Source organism: Budorcas taxicolor, chromosome 5, assembly GCF_023091745.1.
Source record: "Budorcas taxicolor isolate Tak-1 chromosome 5, Takin1.1, whole genome shotgun sequence".
Classification (NCBI taxonomy): domain Eukaryota; kingdom Metazoa; phylum Chordata; class Mammalia; order Artiodactyla; family Bovidae; genus Budorcas; species Budorcas taxicolor.
This window is the reverse complement of record NC_068914.1, coordinates 67316360-67333990: the sequence shown is the minus strand read 5'-3', so window position 1 is coordinate 67333990 and position 17631 is coordinate 67316360.

Sequence of the window (17631 nt, the reverse complement as noted above, 5' to 3'; positions counted from 1 at the left end):
TTTGTTAATGAGACAATGATTATTTATGTTCTGCACTCTTCCCCACAGACTGCAAAAATACCCTTTGCTCAACTCTGTCTAATCATTGCATGCATCAACAGTCAAAGGTAATGACAAAAGGTAAGTTTATGGAGCAATAACCCTGTTAGTTAGTATAAAAGAGCTATTCCTGGAAAAAAGATTTAAGTAATCGTGAACTTCAGTCTGACTGAGAGGGCCTCAGTAGCTTGGTGATCCTAACATAACCATCTTTGGTCAGGTTGGTAGTCAATGTAGAAGTGAGGGGTAGGTGGGAAGGTGCAGTTGACGGTTGTTTAACATATAGAACATGAGTCTCATGTTATTTCTTTCAAGGTCAAGTTTAAATTTATAAGTCTGCTGTCTCTGTCCACCATAACACTCACTGGTCACTTTCTAAATCAAGGTCTATTTATTAAACACTTACCAAATACATACTGAATTCTAGATGCTGGTACCTTGGAGAGTCAAAAATAAGTGTGACCGAGTTCTAGGAGTTCTCTATCTAATGCTGAATCCCTTCACCACAGTTCACCTGGAATGTGATTCACAAACTTACTCGTGGACTCATCACTGTTGCTTTTAAAATAGTGATGCCTAGATCTCTCCCCAGATACGTCAAATGAAAATCTCTGGGACTGGTCTCCCAAAGCTGTGTATCTCACAGGTTCTCAAGACAATTCTTTTTCTTCCCCCAAGACAATTCTCATGCTACTGTCTCGGCAAGAGTCTACAGATCTGAGTTTGGGGACTAGGCACGTATTTTGCTTATTTGTTACACAATGTTATGATATATATTTTATTGATTGTCTTATATGTCAAGCTCATACAAACCAATTTAAAATTATTTGAAGAACTATGACTTCTAATCTTCTCAAAGTCAATCGTAGTATTGTGTTCAGACCATTAATAAATCAGCATTTTTTAGCCCTGAGTGCATTCTAGAATTTTTTGGAGCTTTTTTATTTTTTAATGCTAAAGCCAGTCACTACATACCCATTAAGTTAGAAACTCTAGACACTGAGTCCTGGGTATTGACATTAAAACATTTCTCCAATTGATCCTAATATGAATCCAGGTTAGAGGGCCACTAGAATAAATCTTTGCTGTTGATGACAATGAGCATGATGAATCCTTATCTTCCTGGAACCAGCATGCACCTTTTGATAATTCCCTCCATTTGTATGACTATCCTGAGTGTTCAGAGCGCTTTCATCTTTCATCATGAATCTTGTAAACCCCTGGAAGAGGCCTGAGAGATATTCTAGCCAGATGTCAGCAAGTGCTTCCTATAAAGGACTAGACGGTAAATACTTTCGGCTTTGTGAACCGTGTGTCACAACTATTCTGCCATAAAATGAAAGCAGCCATAGGCAATATATATATGAGCAGGCGTGGGTGTGTTCCAATAAGCATCATTTCCAAAACAGGTTGGAGCTGGATTTGTCCCTCAGGCTATTATTTGCTAATACCTGATCTACACCAACACTCTTATTTTACAGACGAGGAAATTGAGGTCCAATCATTGACGTGATTTGACTCAGATCTTACAGTTAGAAAAAGGCAAAAATAAGCCGAAGTTCAGGTATTGTTGTTGTTTAGTTACTAAGTTGTGTCTGACACTTTTGTGACCCCATGGACTATAAAGCCTCCTAGGCTCCTCTGTTCACGGGGTTTTTCCAGACAAGAATATGGGAGTGGGTAGCCATTTCCCTCTCTGGGGGATCTTCCCAACCCAGGGGTCAAACCTGAGGTTCCTGCCACATCTTTTGCATTCGCAGGTGGATTCTTTACCACTGAACTGCCTGGGAAGCCCCGAAGTTCAGATAGTGAGGCTTAAAAAAAAGGCAAACAAACCCAAATGATGACCCACAGTCAGTGAATAGTGTTTTAAAGGGTTTCTCATCTGTGCCCTCTATGTTTGTGTGGACTTTCTGTGTAATGGTGGCTGCATGCGTGTTTATTCCTCAACTCTGTCTGCAAGCTTCTAGAAACTAGAGCCTGAACTTGTTCTGTGCTGTGTCCCCAGGGTCCTGGGACAAAGTAGCGCCCAGTACCTGTCAGTGAATCAAGTCCATCAGAGCCGTGCCTTTGGAGCTCAGTTTCATGTGTTTATTTTCAAGATATCCTGATCCTGGCTGGCTCATCAACTTCCTTGACTAACTTCTGTTGATATCTAGCTTACTAGGCTTGTGCTCTTTGTAACTTCAAATAACATTTGCATAATGACAGAAAAAGTCTTGAGGTTGTCACAGTGGATAAAGCAAAGGTCAAGAGTATAATTACTTTGAAAAAGTCCACCTTCATGTTTTGCCAAAAAATGGTAAGAAATCAATGTGAACACTATTCTCCCTGATATTGTTTGCTGTTCACTTTTTTCCTCTGTTCAGGAATGTGGGGCAGTATGTTTCTCTCATACATTACATCCAGAACTGCCTTCCCACCCCCAGTGCCCCAAACCACTGTGCAGACTCTCCAGCTTAACCTTGAGAGGCACTGTTTACAGTTGGATGAACCTGGGACTCTCCCTTCTTGATTTAAGCTTAGCAAATGGACAAGAAGAACCAGCAGAACCTGTACAGCAATTTCAGTCTATTAACAAGCAATCCAAAGGGAATGAAGGTAGATATTACTTTATGACTGCAATTATTGTCTTCTCTCCCAAGGTTGTCAACACACCAGGCTGAGCAGTGGCTTGAGAAAGTTCCTCACTTCCCAGGCAGGTTTGCTGGTTGCCGTGCAAGTAACACCATCCGGGGTGTTTGCTTCATTCAGGTGCAGTGGGCTATTATCTTACGTCCTTTACGTTATCAAAGCATATGTTTTTCATACACGTACACATGTTCCTTCCCACACACACAGCGTTGCTAATGTTGCAGTACAGAGAAAGAGCAAAACAGAATGTTATGTTCTCACAAAGGCAAAAAACTTTTAAAAGATAATTCATACTGGGGAAGAGTGGGTCAAATGCTTGGGAAATAAATGAAGGTGATTTAGCCATCAGTACAAGGTGTGGCTCTAATGTCATATAATTTGCAAAGCCTCTGTACAGAACCATATTATTTGACTTTTAAATTCTGTACCCTGATAAATAGTTTGAGAGATATAAAAAAAATAGATGACATGGTTCCTGACATCTACTAGTTGACAATCATTTGAGGAGAAAGAACAGTGCATGTATATGTCATTGAATGAATGAATGATTGATCTACACATGTAAAAAAATGATAAAGCCTCCCCATGAATGAAATAGGTGATACCTTTTACATGAATTCAGAGGGGAGGATTTTCTGTGTGGAATGGAATGGCTAGGAGATGGTATTTACATTAGGTCTTGAAGGATGGATTTGGATAGTAGAGGGGAGGTGAAGACCATGCCAAGCTGGACGGTGAATCAACAGGCACATAAGTGAAATGTGCCATCTGTTTGGGGTAGTGCATTTCGTGATGGTGCCTTGGTTGCAGGGTAAAATGGAAGTGACTGTGGGAAACTAATAATGCCGTGGTAAAGTCTGTGGGCTTGGGTTCAAATCCTAGCTCTGCCATGCTTCATCTATAACTTGAGAATAGTGGTTTAATCTTCCTAAACCTCAGGTTTTTATTCTATAAAACTGGCTGATAAAAATGTCCATCTCATGAGTTATTTTGCAGATTAAATGAAATTATCCATGTTAAACTGTGCAGTGCTTGGCACACAATAAACACTCCATCAATAATAACTATTAAATTATGGCAGAGCCTGAAGGTCAAAGGGAATTATAATTTCCCAGACAAGTTGGTACTCATTCCTTTTTAGACATCTGCTGTGACCTAAAAATCTCTTCTCAGACTGCCACTTCTTTTCATTCTTGTCTGTGATCCAAGCAAGGTCATTCCCATCGTGGAGAGCTGCTCCAGGAGCTCTTGGTGGGACTCTGAGACTAAACACCATGAGTCAGGACTTTGAAGCACTAATCTGATTGCTATGACTGACATGTTCTCTGGGCCTTTGATTATCTAAATTCAACATCTATAAAATGGCCTTTGATGCTGATATAGGGAATGAGTCAACATCACCCCACCACCATCTTCCACTCCCTGAAAGGTATAAAATTCTAAGTAAGAATAATATTTCTCTTTGTGTACTTTATTGCATGTGTGCTAAGCCTCAACAAGGAATTAGGAAAGAAAAAAATGGTAAGCGAGCGTGGGAGTATTCAAAAGAACCCATATGATGTCCCCTTAAAGAAGAGGTTTATAAAGGAGGAAACTGAAGCCCAAATCATGGCAACCCACTCAAGTATTCTTGCCAGAACAATCCCATGGAAAGAGGAACCTGGTGAGTTACTGTCCATGAGGTCACAAAGAGTCAGACTCAAAGAAAGCGACCTAGCACACACGCTCAAAGCCCAAATGGTAGATCTAATGTGCTCAGGGTCACACCAAGCATGAGATCTCCTGATGCAAGTGGGAAGGCTCCTTGTTTATCCTACTAATCCTGCTTGCTGATTAATAGAAGTATCGGCTGCTTTATTTTCCCAATAATTAGGACCTTCAGTTAGGACTGACAGTAACTCTCATTACGGGGTCCAGAAAGGATTATGCCAAGGAAAGATTATACCTGGAACATTTGTTATGCAAAGCGCTGCCTTCCTAAGTAGAGAGATCCCACAGTGTTCCCTCCCTGGAACTGCCAGTGTGTCTCAATTGCCAGAGCATCTCCACCAGCCTGCAGACACGGGCTGCTCCCTTGATGGGCTTGCCGTGGCTGTTTGATGGCCATGAAATACCATTTAGGAGATGGTCTTTAATGTCTTTTTGTTGTTGATCCTTAGCCTTCATGGAGCCTGAGCCTCTGAGGGGTTTGCTCTCAGGCCATGTGCCCAGAAAGGGTTTCTCAGTCTGAGTCTGTTCATTGCTGGTTGCTAGGGCCAGGGTGTGCTGGTTACCGCTGTGTTTCCCAGCAGTGCCAGCAGGATCTTTTTCTTCCTCTCTGTGCCTCCAAAGCAGTTCTTCTGGGGTAGCTTTGTGTGTGCTCCTGCCTGGGGCTGAATGGTGAATGGCCTGGGGATGTATGCATCCTGCCCTTGCCCGTTGTGTGTGAGTCTTTGGGGATCTGACTTCCAGGGCAATTGCAGTTTGGCTACACCCCAGGGCATCATCATCAGAATTGGCTATTTGTCCTGTGCTGTTTGGAGAGCCTAGAAAAGTCCCTTGGGAAGCTTATCAGATGGTCTGATGAGAATAGTTTCTCAGAGTCAAGTTGCCATTTTCAGCATCATCTTTGCTATTGGGTTTCTCTTATAAGAAAGACATAAAAGATAAACAGACTCTTTTCCAAAGAAGTATGGACTTTGATCATGATCGTTGCCAGGAGCTTCACTGTGTAAATACCTCTCCTCCCACAGCCATGTGGCAGCCTCTCTGTTTGCTTTGAACCTGGGTGAGACCAGGTGGCTTTATTGATATAATCTTCCCCATCCCCTCTCATCCTTTACTTCTCACTCTCTGCTCTCCCTTGACCTTTCTGATTCCCAGAGGGTGCTAGGGTAGTGCCCTCAAGAATAGGTTGAGCCAGATAAGTTTCTGAAGGTATCTGGACATCTAAAGACTCCTAGCAGTCACAGTGACCACATCGTGGTCAACAGTTTCCAAGAGAGACGACTCAGGCCTGAGGTCCAGACAACTTGACACAATAATAACCATTAGCAAGTACCGAGCAGCTGCTCTTTATCAGGCCAGAGGTCAGAAGTATATAGGAGTTGTATTAATATTATTTGATGTTTACAACATTCCAAGAAAATTATTTCTTCTATTATTCCCATGTTATAGATGATAACACTGAAGCTCTAAAAGCTTAAATGAGCTGACTGAAAGCACATCCATTGTGGTTAGTGTTGGTTAATCCATAGTTAGCGATGGGGTCAAAATTTGGACTCCAGGGCTGTCAGACCCCAGAGGCCATACCCTTAACCACTATGTTATCCTGATTTAGTTCTGGTGCGTGGTGGCTATTGCCAGTTTTAAGAATAAAGTATATTTAGATATAAATAAAGCACAAATATTCCTTTCAAACTCCAAAGGACAAGAGGTCATCCTCGTGACTTTGATAGGAGGCATAAGACAGGTTGTGGAGTGTTTTGGGTAATTCTAGGTATCTGAACACCTGTTCAGCTATTCTGGGATTCAGTGGTAGGGGTGAGGGGAACATGGGGAGGGTGAGGTCATTATTGCAAAAGCCATTTCCTGAGAGCGCGACTTCAGGAAATGCTGGAGCATTAAAAATACCACTTGTGTGGGAGTGTGGTAGAAGCATGACTCATATTCGGCAATTGTGTCCATAGGTCACAAAGGATTTGGGGAACACAGGGGATATTCATACAAGATTGTGCTTGTAGGCGGTTCATTACGAAATTTTTAGTAGGTTGAGCAGCATGGTCAAATTTCAAGAAGAGTGACATTTAAGATTCTCCATGAAAATAGTGTGACTTGACTCATCCATTTATACATTGATTCACAAACCTCAATCGTCCACCTACTCCATGCAAGGCCTTGTGCTGGGTGTCTTGAGGGAAGCATAAGAGAAGTCAGCATGAGCCCAGCTCTTGGGCAAAGAGCTTCTGAATTGGTAGCAGTGAAACAACATGCTTTCTTTAACTCTTTCTTTGCTCCTTGAAGCCCTGATGAAAGGAAACCAGTCCTTAAAGGAAAGAATTTTGCATTATTTTCCAACCCAAACTTCAAAAACCAGGTCTGGTAGCTCCTAGGCCTTCTGAACAGGATGTGATTGTGAAGAGGAAAGAATCAGGAGTTTGGCATGGTTTACACACCTTTGATCACTTTAGGGTGAGTCAGGGCAGAAAGGATAGGAATTGTTCATTGCTTATTTGAAGTGTGCCCAGAGAATTCTTCTTGCTTTAATAGTTTAAAATCACACTTTATATAAACTTTGAGACATACTAGAGTACAAAAATATAGTGATGACCTGTGAAACTGTATCCCGAGGTAAGTACCAGAATGGTATCAATAACTTGCATCTCCGTGTGTGCTCCTGCTCTAGCCTAATGCCCTCCCTCTCCACTCCCCTCCCGGAGGTAGCCACCACCTTGAGTTGGCATTTGCCCGACAGAGTTTGGATATTTCAAGTCTGCTAAGCTGTACATGATGCTGTTATATGAAGGAAGACTGGAGAATTCAGAGAAATGGCTCGATGATCAGGGCCTATTTTGCCCCTGCTGGTAGATCTGTGACTATGTTGCTCCCATCCAGAGGATCAGTCTGCTCACAGATGCAGTTCCTCTTGAAGGGGCTTCAGAGCACAGGACTATGAGTATGGGCTGGAAGTGTGGGTTATGAGTACCGAAGTCTGGTAGATCAGTCTTCATCTCTAACCTCCGTTGGCATGAACCAGTTGCATGACCTCAGCCTAATAGCATAACCTCTTTGAGCCTCATTGCAAATATGGAGATGAAGGGACTTCCCTGGCAGTCTAGTGGTTAAGAGCTTTTAAATGGTCCACATTAAAAAAAAAAAAAATCTTTAAAGAAATGGAGCTGAAATGAGAAGTACCTGCATTTCAGTGTGGTGGTAAGAATTAAAGGAGTAAATGTGCAGAAATTGCTTGGTTGCTGCTGCTGCTAAGTTGCTTCAGTCGTGTCCGACTCTGTGCGACCCCATAGATGACAGCCCACCAGGCTCCCCTGTCCCTGGGATTCTCCAGGCAAGAACACTGGAGTGGGTTGCCATTTCCTTCTCCAATGCATGAAACTGAAAAGTGAAAGGGAAGTCGCTCAGTCGTGTCCGACTCTTAGAGACCCCATTGATTGCAGCCCACCAGGCTCCTCCGTCCATGGGATTTTCCAGGCAAGAGTACTGGAGTGGGGTGCCATTGCCTTCTCCGAACTGCTTGGTTAGTACTCAATTACAGGTAGTCAGAGTTTCAGTTCAGCTCAAAGAAAACCTAAATGATTCCTTGAAATACCGTACAGTGTGCTGGTTATTGTTAAGGAAATATACAGAATCTAAATTTGGTCATCTGTATTATTTCTCCTTTTGCTTTTTAGTTTTTCTCTTTTTTAATGGTCTTTCTGTCACCGTCTACCATTGGATCTTAACATGTTTGCCAACCTTTCATATAGGTCACCAAGAGAAAAATAACTCAAAGTGGTAAATGTTTTTTTAGTCAAGGTGTGATGTGATAGAATGCTAGGTTGCAAGCATGACACTTTTAGTGAGCAAAACTAACACAGACAGGGGAGTTCCCTGGTAGCCTAGCAGTTAGGGCTCTGTTTCCACTGCAGGAAGATCCCTGGTTAGGGAGCTAAGATGCTGCAAACTGTGTGGTGAGGCCAAAAAACAAACAAACAAACAACAACAAAAACCCTAATGCAAACTAAATGTAACCAGAAGAACTGATTTTTAATCATTTCTATGTTGGTGGCATTGGATTAGCAAAATTTTGATGGTTTAATGAATTCAATTAACTTTTTCAATTATGTTAATCTTTACAATTTATAGGTAGCAGTGCATGAAAGTAAAACAATTATTTAAAAAGCCTTTTTATCTGTTCCTTAGCAAGCAAAGCTTTTCTTACTTTTAGAAACACTTGGGTTCTGAATAATATGTGTATACATGTTGTGCATGTGTGCATGCGTGCCCAGTTGCTTTAGTTGTGTCTGATTCTTTGTGACCTTACGGACTGTAGCCCGCCAGGCTCCTCTGTCCATGAGATTCTCCAACCAAGAATACTGGAGTGGGTTGCCATGCTCTCCTCCAGGGGATCCAGCTTCCTGACCCAGGGAGTGAACCAGCATCTCCTAAGTCTGTTGCACTGAGGGCGGATTCTTTACCTCTGAGCCATGGGGAAAGCCCACATACATGTCTGTGCTTAGTTGCTCAGTCATGTCCAACTCTTTGCGACACCATGGACTGTAGCCCACCAGGCTCCTCCGTCCATGGAGATTCTCTAGGCAAGAGTACTGGAGTGGGTTGCCATGCCCTCCTCCAGGGGATTTTCCCAAGCCAGGGATCGAACCCAGGTCTCCGGCATCACAGGCAGATTCTTTACCGTCTGAGCCCCTAGGGAAGTCCATGAATACTGGAGTGACTAGCCTATCCCTTCTTCAGGGGATCTTCCTGACCCAAGAATTGAACCTGGGTCTCCTGCATTGCAGGAGGATTCTCCACCAGTTCAGCTACCAGAGAAGCCTATGTGCATGTCTGCTGGGCTGCTAAGTCGCTTCAGTAGGCGTGTCTACCTCTGTATATATGTCTACCTATGTATATATATAGGATGTGTATATATGTATATATGTAGGTCTACCTATATATTCCTTCTCCAGGGGCTCTTCCCGACCCAGGGATTGAACCCAGGTCTCTCGCATTGCAGGCAGACGCTTTAACCTCTGAGCCACCAGGGAAGCCCCATATATACATGTCTACCTATGTATATATAAACATGTATATATGTTTGTATGTGTATTTACTCAGTTTTCACATTCCTTCTGCTGGATTTGACAAAGAATGTTATTTTCAATTGTGAATTGTTATCTATGAAATACTTGGGGAAAACAATCTTAGAGACCTTTTGGAATTAACTGAGCTTATTCATTCAACAAAATATTCAGCAAATATTTACTGCGTAGGTATTATGAAGTGTAATTTTAGGGGCTAGAGATGACTTATAAATTCCAGGAGATGTGAAACTGAAGATGCCTTTTGTTTTCTTATGTGCTAGCTTCCAAGTTGTATTTTAATCACAAAGTCACAAATACATTTAAGAACTATCCATTTGAATACCCATTTATAATAGAAACACTAGAAATTTAGGAACAGAATAATGGATTTCCTTAATAAATATATGGAATATAAAGAATAGATGGCTTTGAAATGTATTGTGATTACCTTATGTATCAGTGTACTTTACATATAACAGCTCAGTTATTTCTATGGCTGTAAGAGATAAATATTTATATAACTTATTGATGAAGAAACTGAGAGACTGGATTTGTTATGGATTCCAAACTGAGAGAGACACCATCAGTATAGAGCAAACTTCAAGTCTTGTTCCAAAGTCTCTTTTCTCCTGTTAGAAACTTCCCTGTTTAAATCAGTTTTTTAAAAAAAGACAACCTTTCTAATATGTGTTAAATATTGTTTTGGAGTTCTAGTCAGTGCAGAAAGATACAAAAATCAGAAGAATTAGTATTTGAAAACAAAATTAAAATGTCATCTTTGCATACTGTGATTGTATACTTTTAAAACCTAAAATCAAAAGTCTAAAAAAAAACAACTCTAGGCATCAATAAAGCAGAAAGATCAATGCAAAATAAATACATACAAATCCCAAAGAGCCTTTTCTCTCAGGTCAGAATAATGAAAAAGCATCTAAATTATTCGAGAATATATATTCTTACTAGGGAGTTGCATGTTTTATTTAATGTAGACAAAAGTGTAAAACTTTACAAATATTAGAAAGATAATATTAGAGAACACCAATGGGGAGATGAACAATTATCCTTGAAAGTGATGATAAATCAGAAAGACTTCTATTTAATTCAGTCAATTTATAGGTTAGGCATAATCCAACTCAAAATCTGAATAGGATTTTTTTAACTTAATGGTGATTATAATTTGTTTCTGCAAAAATACATATCATTTTGGAGCACTTACTATGTGATGGACATTATTCTAAATGTTTTACATAGAATAAGCACTTCACATAAAACAGTATCTTTATTATCCCCATTTTACAAATAAGCAAACAGAGGCCAATAGAAGTTGAGATAACTTACCCAAGTTCACATGACGACTAGTAAGTTGCTGAGCCGGGGTTCTGAAGGCCCACGCACATGCACCACCATGCTCAGCTAAGAGCATTAACGAGCACTTTGCAAAGTGGAACATTCAAGTGGAGCTAGTCTTCCCAAGTAAGCATGTGATGGTGGTGGTTTAGTTGCTATGTCATCTCCAACTCTTGCAATCCCATGGACTGTAGCCTGCCAGGCTTCTCTGTCTATGGGATTTCCCAGGCAAGAATACTGGAGTGAGTTGCCATTTCCTCTTTCAGGAGATCTTCCCAATCCAGGGATTGAACTCGTCTCCTGCACTGCAGGTGGATTCTTTACTGCTCAGCCACCAGGGAAGTCCTCAGTGAGCCTGTAGATAAATGGAATAGCATAGTCCAGAAATAAGCATATCGTATAGAAGGGTATAATAAATAACAAGAGACATCTTAAATGAACAATGAATGAATTATATAATCTACATTATTTGAGATTCATAGCTAGCATTTTTTTTGAAAAAAGAAATCAGCTTCCTAGCCCAATTTCACACCTCATGATAAAAATAAATTTTGAATGGTTAACATGGTAGGTAAGAAAGAACATAGCAGAACAGATAAGTTATTGCATGGAGAAATTATTATTACTGTTACTGTTATTTTTTTACTATGAAGTGACAGAAGAAATCACAAAGGGAAAGACTGACCCATTTGGCCACATAAAGACTTGTAAACACATGTACAACAACAAGAACAAAATAACTTAGGTCACCAGATAGGAAAGGATCACATCAGACATAACAGAGGCCACCATCTGTGGTGGAAACCCTCAGAGCAGAAGCGGAAGCTATGGACCGGTTCTTTCCTCCATGCTGAGCTTTGGGAGCAGAGAAGACCCGCTTTCAAGCAGGAGCAGGGCTTGTGTTCTGGGGATGCATCTGGGGTGTCTGCATTGGACTTGACCTCTGCACAGGGACTGACCTGTGGCTTGGTGAGGTCTGGCAAGGCTCTGGGGGGGCTGGTGGATTGGAGTGGTCCTTGGGTAGCACAGAATGTGGCCACCCAGAAATTTTGTATCTAGGAAGGTCTTTGACTCCAGAGGAAGAAAAGAAGGAAGAACTGAGAGGATACAGTCTAGAGGTGGAATGAATCAGGAGAGCCAGCCTGGAAAATCCACCTCACTGCCAAGGAGAGGAAGTGCTTTCATGGGCAGAGAAGATGGTGGGTCAGTGTTTCCCGTTGTTTCTCCACTGGAAAATGGAAGGTCTGTAAGCAGGAGAAACAGGGCGCCATGGGAGGTGGATTTTTCTTAGCTGTACGTGAATTCTTTATGTGGTGATGACAGGACAGTGATTTCTAAGGACAATCCCAGGACTCAGGAGGCCACGTGGGAACTTGGAGGGAAATAGAAGCTCTGAGGCATCTCATGAGCTTTCACATCAAGAACTCATTTAATACATGGGAAAAAAAAGACAGGAATAAGCAATTCATACAACAGCAATGACAGCCAGCTAAGAAACAGGACTCAGATCACCTTCACGAGTACCCAGGCACATGAAGCTGATACAGCACTTCGGGAAAATGACTTTTTGTCTGATAAACCAGCCTCCTTCTGCTAAATCTAAGCTCAGAGCTGACAGAGAGTTTTGGATTTTATTTGGTGCTCTGCTACACCTCTAACAGTGATTAGTCAGAGTAGATACTCAATAAATATTTGTTAAATGTAAAAGGCAACACTTAGCTGCCCTGTTTGTGGCAAAAGCTTGATAATTCAAATATTGCTGATGACATGCTGAATTGGTTCAGCATTTGGGAAAAATAAGGAAACAAGGTCGTGTTTCACTGTGCATATGCCAACGTTCAAATCTTTTGAGTCCATCAATGTACTCTTGGGAATTTGTTCTAAGAAAATAGTTGAACCTTCAGTTCAGTTCAGTTCAGTCTCTCAGTCATGTCCGACTCTTTGCGACCCCATGAATCACAGCACGCCAGGCCTCCCTGTCCATCACCAACTTCCAGAGTTCACTCAGACTCATGTCCATCGAGTCAGTGATGCCATCCAGCCATCTCATCCTCGGTCGTCCCCTTCTCCTCACGCCCCCAATCCCTCCCAGCGTCAGAGTCTTTTCCAATGAGTCAACTCTTCGCATCAGGTGGCCAAAGTATACATGTGAACTTCTACAATACCAGGGAAAGAAAATAGAAACAGAGGTTAACAAACCTGACAGATTGTATAAATAATGTTATTTATCTATTTAAAATGACATTTAAGAAGACATAGACATCTCCATAGAGATGTAGAGAAGGATTCCATAATGGTAAATGAATAAAGCAAAATATAGAGGAGCCTTCCTGCAGCCTCCAATGCCCTTTATGGAAGCACGTCTTCCTGCCTCTCTGAATCTTGTGACTGTAGGTGCGGACCCTGTAGATGCCTGATAAAGCTTCCAGTGCTACACGATGCCGCCGTTGCCCAGCAAGTGTGCCTGCTGCTGTTGTGACACTAGATGTGATGTGCTTGCAGGTTAGTGTCACATCTCCTACACTGAGGTCCCCAAATTGCACAACCTCATCTTCTCAAGGAGATCCAGCCAGTCCATCCTAAAGGAGATCAGTCCTGGGTGTTCACTGGAAGGATTGATGTTGAAGCTGAAACTCTAATACTCTGGCCACCTGATGCGAAGAGCTGACTCATTTGAAAAGACCCTGATGCTGGGAAAGATTGAGGGCAGGAGGAGAAGGGGATGACAGAGGATGAGATGGTTGGATGGCATCACTGACTCAATGGACATGGGTTTGGGTGAACTCCGGGAGTTGGTGATGGACAGGGAGGCCTGGCGTGCTGCAATTCATGGGGTCGCAAAGAGTCAGACATGACTGAGCGACTGAACTGAACTGATTTCAACTGGGTCAAAAACATTAAATGGTAAAGATGTTATGTTGATCTTTGTCCTTATGCTGTGTTCCAAATCATCCTCCCAACACTGTTTGACCAAAAGTATGTGTCCAGTTCTAACTTGTTAGATTTTCTTTGAAAGCCCTGCAGTTTCTTATGCAAATCAACCCCACTGGGTCTGACTCTGTGCATGCCCGTGCATGCCCGAACCCTACAGTGACAAGAACTACTTAGGTGCAAATTATGACCTGCTGATGTGAAAAGAATTTTTTGTTAAGTGCTGAGATGTGATGCTTGCTCTTATTTGAACAATGTTTTTATATTTTATACAAAATATGATGTAATATGTAAAATATATTGTAAAATACAGGAAAATGAAAATCAATTTTCATTAGCAAACATCAATCACTGATATCTGTTCATTTCTTGACAGTTCTTAAGTTACTCCTTTGTGTGTTATTCTCTCTCTTTTTTTTTTTAATTTAAAAAGTACTAATATAAGGTCTGTTTGAAACCACTGGAGTGTTTATATATAAAAAGTTGATAATCTTATTCTGTCCAATCCATTTTTCCTCCTCTGAAAAACAAATCTTAGTAGTGTGACGTATAGGTTTCCTCACATTTCTCTTTTTCTTCCTGTTTATACAAATCTAAATTCACATCCTCATATATGGAGAAGCTGTGTGTGTATTGGAATCACCCTATACACACGAATTTGAAGCTTGTTTTTTTCACTTACGAACTCATCTGGACATCTCTTCTGCTCATCTAATATGGATCCCACCAATTATATTTATAGAAGCACAATTTTCTGTAGTATAAGTGATTCATAGTTCAATTGACTTAGAAGTCTAAATTTCTAGGCAGGGCCTTAAAAGCACTGATGATCACAGACTTCTTGAGAGGAAGTCCATATCTTATCTATTTTGTTATAACAAAGAGTTTAGTACATACGTATGAAAAAGCCAATTTCTGGGGAAAAAAAATCTACCAAATACATGTATTCCTTTAGTGTCAGAAGCTAGAATTAATTTTACATGTCTCCTTTGCAATTACTTGAGTAGTTTTCTAATGAATCATAAATAAGAACCACTGTTATACTGGATGCCATGAAAAAGGAGGCTCAAATTGAGGAATGAGAATAAAACCTTTTGAACAGATACTCAGAAGTGAATTTATTATGCTAATTTTATATCTTGAAGGCTTTGATGCATCTTCTAAATTGCTTCTAAAAGATATTGCTCATGTTTAAAACACTTCAATCTGTATATTAAAATCTTTAAGCCTGAAGTATCATGGTGTCTGCAACTAACTTTCAAATGGTTCAGCAAAAAATTATACATATCATGTGTGTATATATGTGTGTGTGTGTATATATATATGTATATATATAATCACATATGTATGTATACATAAACACACAGATATACATATGCATATGCAGAGAGAGAAAGCAAATTGGACAAATGTTAACAATTAGTGACTATAAATGAGAGGTACTTGGATATTCATTGTACTGTACTTTTACATTTTGAAGGTTTGAAAATTAGCAAAAGAAAATATTAGGAAAAAGAATGCCAACAGTGTTTGAAAGCGTGAATTTTAAAGCAAACCAATACAGTATTGTAAAGTAAAAAATAAATAAATAAATAAAATTTTAAAAAATAAAGCAAATCTCAATAACCCTAACATTAATTTTAATTATTTTAAATTATTAATAATTTTGAAAAGATCTTTCATGATTTAAAAAAAATGGTATACAATTTTAGCTTTTTACTTCTTTAGTTATAAAGATGAGTATTTTCCATATGTTTCCAAGAACTTTAACTTTCCCTTTTATGAATAGTCTTTGTCCATGCCTCTGTGGAAGGCTTATTTCTGAAGAGCCTTTTATAAATGATATAAGTATATGGATTTGAAAATTTGAAAGTGAAACTCACTCAGTTGTGTCCAACTCTTTGTGACCCCATGGACTATACAGTCCACGTTTAATTCTCCAGGCCAGAATACTAGAGTGGGTAGCCTTTCCCTTCTCCAGGGGATCTTCCCAACCCAGGGATCAAACCCAGGACTCCTGCATTGCAGGTAGATTCTTTGCAAGCTGAGCCATAAGGGAAGGCCAAGAATACTGGAGTGAGTAGCCTATCCCTTCTCCAGGGGATCTTCCCTACCCAGGAATTGAACCAGGTTCTCCTGCATTGCAGGTGGATTCTTTACCAACTGAGCTATCAGGGAAGCCCCTAAGTATATTGATACTTCATGATATATAAACAGGTAACTCTCAAACATATGTCATATGAGAATTTTATATATTAAAGTACAATAACCAATGGAAAAGGGAAAAATTGGAAAAGTTGGCAAATTCTCACATACCCACATATAGATTTTTAACATATCTCATACTATTTTAATTACCAAAATTAAGGATATATAATTAAGTTGATTGCAAAAAAAGCGTGAAATCCTAAAAACCGTTAAATACAGATAGTTATTAGTTGATCTTGGGACTGGGAAGAACTTTGCATAAAAATGATGGCGGAAAGAACAAAGAAAAATCTGGCAATCTATTTCATTATATACAACTCTAAAAAAAAAAACTGTATGTAGATAAACACCAAACAATTGAAATCCTTAAAATATCCCCTGGAGAAGGAAATGGCAACCCACTCCAGTATGCTTGCCTGGAAAATCCCTGGAAAATCCTATGGACAGAGGAGCCTGGTGGGCTACAGGTCATGGGGTTGCAAAGAGTCGGACACGACTGAGTGACTGAACACACACACACACAAATATTAAAAAAAAAAAAACTGTACATAGACAAACACCAAAGAACTGAGATCCTTAATATGAAGAGAACTCAAAATCAATAAAAACAATAATGTCACAACAGAGAAAAACATTAAAAAAACAAAAACGCAGAAGAAAGAAAATTCAAGTCATGAAAGAAGAACTCGAAATGCCTTTAAAACATCGGAACAGATGTTTTAAAATGGACAATGCAGGGCATTTGTTCAGTTAGTCTATGGCAGTTTGTATGAGTGGGATTTAGCTTCAGCTGATGATGATCCAGAAAACTGGCAATAATACTTTTGGAAATGTTAATGTAATACTCAGCTCTCTGTTAGCAAAAGCATGGCAGGCAAGAGGGCAGATTATCCAGCCATATTTGGCACTGGTCAGGCCCTTGTTAAAGTAATGCAATCAATATGGAGTTCCACCCTTTAACATGCATGTGGGGAAACTATAGAGGATCTCCTAAGAGGCATGGCCGAAATGATTACAGAGAAAGTCAAACTGATGGGGGAAGATTAAGGGGATTGTATTTATTTAGTCTAGAGAGGAAAAGCTAAATAGCAAATACATAGCTATTTTCAATTATATAAGTATGTGAATAAAAATGATTATCCTGAGGAAAGCTGGATTATTCCATCTGTATGAGAGACAATAAGCTAAGAGGAATATGCTTAAATTACACCAAGAGACTCTAATTAACTTTAGGCCTTGCAAAACTTCAGGGCAGACTAACAAAGAAACTAAGGAACCCTTGCCTTTGTATATCTTTCTGAGCAATTTAGACAACTGCCCATCTTGTGGCTTAGTTATAGAATAGCAGGTGGCTGGGTCCTTGATTAGAATTATAGGCTTATAGAATCTTAGAACTGAAAAATAGCTTCAGTAGATTAAAGTTTCTCATTTGTGTGTTCTGTAGATTTCTGTTGCCACTCACCAATAGCATATTCAAAGGAGAGAGTAGGATATAAAGTGTTAAAAGTTACAGTTCTTACATGGTCAAATGACTGGAGCTTTTTAAAGCATCTACTCTGACAATGTGAACAAATCTTAGTTATCTGGTAGGAAAAAAACAAACTGTAAGTTGAGTTTGGGGAGAATAGTACTGTGATTCTTAAGCTTTTTCCAGGTTAGATAAAAACTAGTATTTATCCCCCACAAAATGCAA